Raw genomic sequence first — 8669 nt, forward strand, 5'->3', positions numbered from 1 at the left:
GAGTCAGAGAAAAAAGCAGGACCATTACAACTTTCTGTGATAACACTCATATCCTTAAGTCTACCCTCTTCTACAGATAATGAAGTAGCCTGCAGTAAGTCTCAGAATTTTGTTGTTTTCCTGATTGGGAATAGGAAATCAAGATCTTTTTAACTTATTTCCCTGTTAATGTCTAAGGTCCTTGCAAGAAAGGAGTAGAAGTTGACTTATCTCAAACATTGCACAAGAAAGTTTGAGAAGATGATGTATTCTCACCACATACAGAAAATAGCAGGAATTTTGGATGTGAGTGAATGTCAGACCCCTTTTCCAAAGTCAGTGATTCTCAAATGTATGTCATATAAATGACACTTTTCCCATAAGCATAGAACATTGCTCACCACAATGTTTCCTAATTAGCTCAGCATCCTCTCATTCCTCCAGGTTTAGATACTCAGGTCGCCTCTGTCTTTCAAGTCTTTTACCTCCTCTTACTACAGAAATAAAAGGGGACTATGGATGGAAGCAAGTCCTCAAACCTGTAGAGCTTTAAATATGATTTCATTACACTTAAAGAAAAGATATAATTTGTAAATGGCACCAAATAAAAGCATCTAAAGCTACTCAGGTGGGCCACAGATGTTTGTTACCATGGGAAAGATACTTCCATTGATGAGAGAAGAGGCTAATTTCTTTCTCAGCCCAATTATCCTTTGAGTAGAGGAAACCTACTGATTTGTTGGGGTTAATTTTATATCCAGCCACTTTGCTGAAGTTATCAGCTGTAGGAGTTCGTTCTCTCATGGATTTTTTGGGTCACTTATGTATACTATCATATCATTCACAAACATGATATCTTCACTTCCTCCTTTTATATTGCTTTCATTAATGTTTATTGCCTAATTTCTATGAATACTATATTGAAAAAATGGGGGGGAGGTGGCAGACTTGTCTTCTCCCTGACTTTAATTTGGGATTGCTCCAAATTACACTTCATTGAGGTTGATGCTGGCTATTGTTTTGCTGTATATTACTTTTCTGTGTTTACTTATGGGCCTTGAATACCTATATTTACAATGCTTTTTACATGAAGGTATGCTGAATTTTGTCAAGTACTTTCTTAGCATCTAATGAGATGATCGTGTGGTCTTTTTTTTTTTTTTTTGGTTTGTTTATATAGTAGATTTCGTTGATGGATTTCTGTATATTGAACCATTCCTCCATCCCTAGAATGAAGCCTTCTTGATCATGGTGAATTATCATTTTGATGTGTTCTTGGATTCTGATTGCAAGAATTTTCTTGAGTATTCATGCATCAATATTCATGAAGGAAATTGGTCTGAAGTTCTCTTTATTTGTTGTGTGGTTTAGGTATCAGTGTAACAGTGGCTTCATAGAATGTCTTTGATAGTGTCCATTCTGTTTCTATTTTATGGAATACTTTGAGAAGTATTGATATTAGGTCATCTTTGAAGGTTAGATAGAATTCTGCACTAAAACCATTTGGTTTTGGGCATTTTTTGGTTGAGAGAATTTCAATGACTGTTTCTATTTCTTTAGGGGTTATGGGATAGCTTATCGGATCCTAATTTAGCTTTGGTACCTGGTATCTGTCTAGAAAATCATCCATTTCATCTAGATTTTTCAGTTTTGTTGAATACAAGTTTTTGTAGTAGGACCTGATAATTTCTTCATGGAGGTACTCATAGCTATGAGTTTTCCTCTTAGAATTGCTTCTGTAGTGTCTCATAAGTTTGGGCATATTGTGCTTTAATTTTCACTAAATTTTTAAAAGTCTTCAATTTCTTTCTTTATTTCATCCCTGACCAAATTATCATTGAGTAGAGAGTTGTTTATCTTCTGTATGTATGTGGAATTTCTGCCATTTGTGTTGTTTTTGAAGACTAGCCTTAGTGTGTGGGGATCTGATAGGATGTCCGGGGTTATTTCAATCTTCTTATATCTGTTAGGGCTTTTTTGTGACCAATTATGTGGTCAATTTGGTAGAAGATACCATGAACTGCTGAGAAAAAAGTATATTCTTTTGTTTTAGGATGAAAAATTTTGTAGATATCTGTTAAATCCATTTGGTTCATAACTTCTGTTAGTTTCACTGTGTCTCTGTTTAGTTTCTGTTTCCATGATCTGTCCATCGGTGAGTATCAGGTATTGAAGTCCCCCAATATTCTTTATTCTGTGAGGTTCAATGTGTGCTTTAGTAAAGTTACTTTTATGAATGTGTGTACCTGTTTACATATCCAGTCAGTTAATCTATGTCTTTTCATTGGAAAATAGAGAGAATTGATGTTAAGAGATATTAAGAGAAGATGATTGCTGCTTTCTGGTTTTTTGTTTGTTTTTTGTTTTTGTTAGACATGGAATTATATTTGTGTGGCTATCTTCTTTTGGGCTTATAGAAAAAAGTTTACTTTCTTGCTTTTTCTAGGGTGTAGTTTCTCTCCTTGTGTTGAAGTTTTCCATCTATTATCTTTGTAGTATTGGATTCGTATTAAGATATTGTGTAAATTTGGTTTTGTCATGAAAGATCTTGGTGTCTCCATCTATGTTGAGAGTTTTGCTGGGTGTAGTAGCCTGGGCTGGCATTTGTGTTCTCTTAGGATCTATATGACATCTGCCAAGGATCTTCTGGCTTTCATAATCTCTGTTGAGAAGTCTAGTGTAATTCTGAAAGGTCTGCCTTTATATGTTACCTGACCTTTTTCCTGTACTGCTTTAATATTCTTTTTTGTTTTGTGCATTTGGTGTTTTGATTATTATGTGACAGAAGGAGTTTCTTTTCTGGTCCAGTCTATTTAGGGTTCTGTAGGCCTCTTGTATGTTCATGGGCATCTTTCTTTAGGTAAGGAAGTTTTCTTCTATAATTTTGTTGAAGATATTTACTGGCCCATTTGTAGATGATATAATAGCTTGCATACGTGACCCCAAAAACCAGAGAACTCCTAAACTTGATAAACAATTTCAGCAAAGTGGTTGAATTTAAAATTAACTCAAACAAATCAGTAGCTTTTCTCTCCTCAAAGGATAAGCAGGCTGAGAAATAAATTAGGGAAATGACATCTTTCACAATAGTCACAAATAATATAAAATACCTTCCTGTGACTCTGTCCAAGCAAGTGAAAGATCTATATGACAAAAACTTCAAGTCCCTGAAGAAAGAAATCAAAGAAGATCTCAGAAGATGGAAAACCATTCATGCCTATGGATTGGCAGGACTAGTATAGTAAAAATGGCCATCATGCCAAAAACAATCTACAGATTCAATGCAATTCCCATCAAAATTCCAACTCAATTCTTCACAGAGTTAGAAAGAAAGAGCGATTTGCAAATTCATTTGGAATAACAAAAAACCCAGGATAGCTAAAACTATTCTCAACAATAAAGGAACTAGTGGGGGGAAATCACAGTCCCTGACCTGAAGCTATATTACAGAGCAATAGTGGAAAAAAACCAACATGGTATTGGTACAGAGACAGGCAGGTAGATCAGTGGTAGAATTGAAACCCAGAAATGAACCCACACACCTATGGTCACTTGATCTTTGACAAAGGAGCTAAACCCATCCAGTGGGGAAAAAGACAGCATTTTCAACAAATAGTGCTGGTTCTACTGGTGATCAGCATGTAGAAGAATGCAAATTGATCCATTTTTATCTCCTTGTTCAAAGCTCAAGACCAAGTGAATCAAGCACCTCCACATAAAACTCAAACTAATAGAAGAAAGTGTGGAAGAGCCTTGAACACATGGGCACTGGGGAAATTTTCCCAAACAGAACACCAATGGCTTATGCTCTAAGATCAAGAAACAACAAATGGGACTGCATAAAATTGCAAAGCTTCTGTAAAGCAAAGGACATTCACATTAGGACAAAACAGCAACCAACAGATTGGGAAAAGAACTTTACCATTCATACATCCGATAGAGGGCTAATATCCAGTATACACAGAGACCTCAAGAAGTTAGACTGCAGTGAATCAAATAATGCTATTAAAAATGGAAAACAGACAAAACAGAGCTAAACAAAGAATTCTCAATTGAGGAATATTGAATGGCTGAGAAACATCTAAAGAAATGTTCAACACCCTTAGTCAGCAAGGAAAAACTGATATTCCACCTCACAGCAGTCAGAATGGCTAAGATAAAAATACTCAGGTGACAGCAGATGCTGAGGAGGATGGAGAGAAAGAGGAACACTCCTCCATTGTTGGTGGGACTGCAGACTGGTAAAAACACTCTGGAAATCAGTATGGAGGTTCCTCAGAAAATTGGACATTGCACTACCTGAGGAAGCAGAGCTATACCACTCCTGGGCATACACCCAAATAATGCTCCAATGTACCACAAGAACATATGTTCCATTATGTTCATAGCAGCCTTATTTATAATAGGTGGAAACAGGAAAGAACCTAGATGTCCCTCAATAGAGGAATGGATACAGAAAATGTGGTACATTTACACAATGGAGTATTATTCGGCTATTAAAAACAATGACTTCCTGAAATTCATAGGCAAATAGAACTAGAAAATATCATCCTGAGTGAGGTAACCCAATCACAAAAAACCACACATGCTATGCACTCACTGATAAGTGGATATTAGCCCAAAAGCTCTAATTACCCAAGATGCAATTCACAGACCACATGAAGTTCAAGAACAAAGACAACCAATGTACAGATGCTTCAGTCTTTCTTACAAGGGGAAACAATAGTATTCACCAGAGGAAATACAGAGACAAAGTTTGGAGCAGAGATTGAAGGAAAGGCCATCCAGAGACTGCCCCACCTGGGGATCCAGTTCATATACAGCCAACAAACCCAGATAATATTGCTGATGCCAAGAAATGCAAGCTGACAATAACCTGATATAGTTGTTTCCTGAGAGGCTCTGCCAAAGCATGAGAAATACCAAGGCAGATGCTTGGAACCAACTATTGAACTGAGAAGGTGTCCCCTATGGAGGAGCTAGAGAATCAATTAAAGGAGTAGAAGGAGTTTGCATCCCCATAAGAACAATAATGCCAACCAACCAGAGCTCCCAGGGACTAAACCACCATCCAGAGTACACATGGGCAGACCCATGGCTCCAGCTGCATATGTAGCAGAAGATGGCTTTGTTGTGCATCAATGGGAGGAGAAGCCCTTGGTCCTGCCAAGTCTGGAACCCCCATTGTAGGGGAATGTCAGGGTGGGGAGTTGGGAAAGTGTGTGTGGGAGTGGGTGAACACCCTCATAGAAGCAGGGGAGAAGGTAGGGGATAGGGAGTTACTGGGATATGGGAAACCAGGAAAGGGATAACATTTAAAGTGTAAATAAAAAATATCCAATAAAAAACGTAAAACAACAACAAAAAGTATCAATACAAGGCTTCAAAGTATTCCAAATAAAAGGAACATGGAGCTGCCATGAGGGTTTCTTTTGTGATGAAACACCATGACCAAAAGCAACTTGTGGAGGAAAGGATTTATTTGGCTTTCACTTCCATATCACTGTACATCAGTCAAGGAGGTCAGGACAGAAACTCAAACAGAGCAGGAACCTGGAGGCAGGAGCTGATGCAGAGGCCATGGAGGGGTGCTGCTTACTGATTTGCTCCTCATGGTTTGCTCAGCCTGCTTTCCTATATAAAACAGGTCCACCAGTCCAGGGATAGGACCACCCTCTATGGGCTAGGCCTTCCTCATCAAAACCTAACTTTAAAAATGCCTTATAGTCTGGTCTTAGGTCTTCTGGACATACTTTCTGCATTGATGTTCCCTCCTTTCAGATGACTTTAGCTCATTTCAAGTTGACATAAAATAAAACTAGCCTGCATAAATTGTGAATCAGGGAGTATTTGTCTCTGGGAATACATGGCCTATAAAAATCAGGTAAAGAGACATGATCCAAACTCTCTACAAGTTGAATGTTAGGTTGTAATTTACACAGAATACATACTGTTTGAAAATTGTATTCTGTTTGAAAATTGGCAAGTAATATTTATGTTGAGTTAAAATAGACACAAAGGTATCAAAATATTCTTTTCCTGAGTTTTGTTTTTACAATCCTCTGTCAAATAGAGATAGCAAGACCTTTGGTGTGTGTGTGTGTGTGTGTGTGTGTGTGTGTGTGTGTGTGTGTGTGTCCACAGGACTGGGCACAACAAAAGGGTCAAAATGAATAAAGTTTACATTAACTTGAAAAAAAAGAATAAATCAGGAAGTCTCCTTAAAGCACATCTAATAGCAGTAAGCCACACCCTGTGTCATGAGCTCCATTTTCCAGCCCACAGCATGGCCTGCTGGCACCAGGGACAACCAGGTAAGACCCCACCCCAAGCCCTTGCCCACCAAGTCCTCTTTAAGCACACCCAGCAGCCTTCAACTGCTCTGAACCCCTGGACTCCATTTTCTGGGCTACAACTCCACCTGATTTCCCTGAAGATCACCAGCACCAGTGATACCAGGCCACACTGGTGTTAGGGACCCCAGAGGCAAGCTTAGCACCCCAAACCCTAGGGGCCATGCAGACCCTCCAGACCATAAAATCTCCATGAGACATTCTACTGGACTTTACTAGTTACCAGAACCTCGGGCCACAGAGGACAAAGGACAGAGGAAAGGGAAGAAGCCAGGGGAAAGTCCAAAACAACAAAACCACTCCATCCAACAAAGATAAACTCAGAATTCAGCATCCAAAACCTATAATAATTGCAAAACCTAAATAGATAAAGACCAGCACAAGAACACAATCAATAACAACCAGAGCCACACGGCACCACGGGAGCCCAGGTATTCTGGATATCCTAACATGGCTAAAACCCAAGGAAATGACCTTAAATCCAATCTTATAAAAATGATAAGAGAATTTAAAGAGGAAATGAAAAAAATCCCTTAAAGAAATACAGGAAAATACAACTAAATGGATAGAGGAAATGAATAAAGCAGTTCAAGAACTAAAAATGGAAATAGAATCAATGAAGAAAATACAAACTAAGGGAATCTTGGAGATGGAAAACCTACAAAAGAGAACAGGAAATACATATCACCAACAGAATACAAAAAAAAATGGAAGAGAATCTCAGGTGTACAAAATACAATAGAAGAAACCAATACATCAATCAAAGAAAATGATAAATACACAAAGTTCCTGATACAAAACATCCAAGAAATCTGGGTCACTCTTAAAAGACCAAACCTAACAATAATAGTATTGTTAGGGCCAGGGCCCAGAAAACATGTTCATCAAAAGCATAGATGAAAAATTTTCCCAACCTAAAGAAAGAGTTGCCTATAAGCACACTAGAAACTTACAGAATAGTGGGCAAAAGCCAGCCTACCCTTGTCTCTGTGTTAACCCTTGGTACAGGGCCTTGTACTAGTCCCCAAGCTGAGTTAAACAGCCAGCATTCCCCCCTCCATGCAGATGTCTCCTGCCTTTGAAGGAGGCAGAAAATTAATGCCCTTAAACTGATTAAGGACCCTACTCTTGAGCTGTGAGAAAGAGACAACCAAGTATTTCCAGACAGCTATGGCCAGCTTGTAAAAATACCTCAGCCTCTGATGATGGAATGAGTTATTTCTTCCCAGGTCAAAAAGGTACTTTTCCAGTTGTATGGTCTGACCTTGCTGTCTGAACAAACATTATCAATTTGAAGGATAGCATTTCTTTACCCCCTTCCCATGCATGTAATGCCAAGGCTCTAAAGCCCCAGCTTCTGCATCTCTCATATATAAACCTCAAACTCCTAGACCCAAGTTGCATTTTGAACCTACAGAGCAGGGAAGGCTGTGTCCCTGAGTCAGGACTCAGATAATAAAGACCCTCATGTATTTGCATCAGTGTCAATCTCTAGCAGTCTCCTGGGTTTCTTGCGAACTAGGCATAACATTCTGGGGGCTTGTCCAGATTCCCCAGCAGATTCCCAGAACCCATGACCAATAGAGTCTAGTCTGGTGGGTGAGTGGCATCAGTATTTCTGTACTGTCTGTGTCTGTTCTTACCTCAAGATGTCTGAATAAGTGAAAGAGGGTGACTAAGAGTGGACACACTGAAGGGCCACCACCGCCGAAGGTCAGGAAGATTTTCCTGATCCCAAGGGTATATCAATTTCCTATTGGGGGTATGAAGGAATTTGTGATAGAGGAATAGGAGCCTCATCACAGGCTACGTTCCTCCCCATGTTACCTCTGGTTTCTAAGGCAACAGTTGGTGACTCCAGTGTTTGGATTTATTTCTGGCTCCAATCATGAAGAGGCTACTTCGTGCAAGCGGGTTTGTCCACTGTGCTCCTTATAGTGTTTGTTTGGTTTTGCACCAGATTTTGTTGCACGCTGATTCTCACCCTCTAAATATTGTTTTAGCTCACTTTAAGGAAGTTAGGACTAGAGCTCGCAATCTCTTGGTGGATGTGAGGAAAGGGAAGATGACTACATATTGCAGCTAAAAGTGGCCAGCTTTTGAAGTTGGCTGGCCACCAGAGGGAAGCTTGCATCTCCCCACAGTGTTGACAGTAGAAGACAGTGTTTCAAAAGACACAGGGGCACCCTCATCAGCTCCCCTATGTAGTATTTTGGAAGGATTTGGTTACCAATCTACCACCTTGGGTTAAGTCTTTCTTTTCTCCCTTGCTAATGCTTCTTCACCACCAGAAGCACTGTCAGCCCTGGTAGGAGAATGGAAATAGGAAGTCCCCAT

Source organism: Rattus norvegicus, chromosome 10 (assembly GCF_021556685.1).
Source record: "Rattus norvegicus strain SHRSP/BbbUtx chromosome 10, alternate assembly SHRSP_T2T, whole genome shotgun sequence".
In the NCBI taxonomy this organism is placed as follows: Eukaryota; Metazoa; Chordata; class Mammalia; order Rodentia; family Muridae; genus Rattus; species Rattus norvegicus.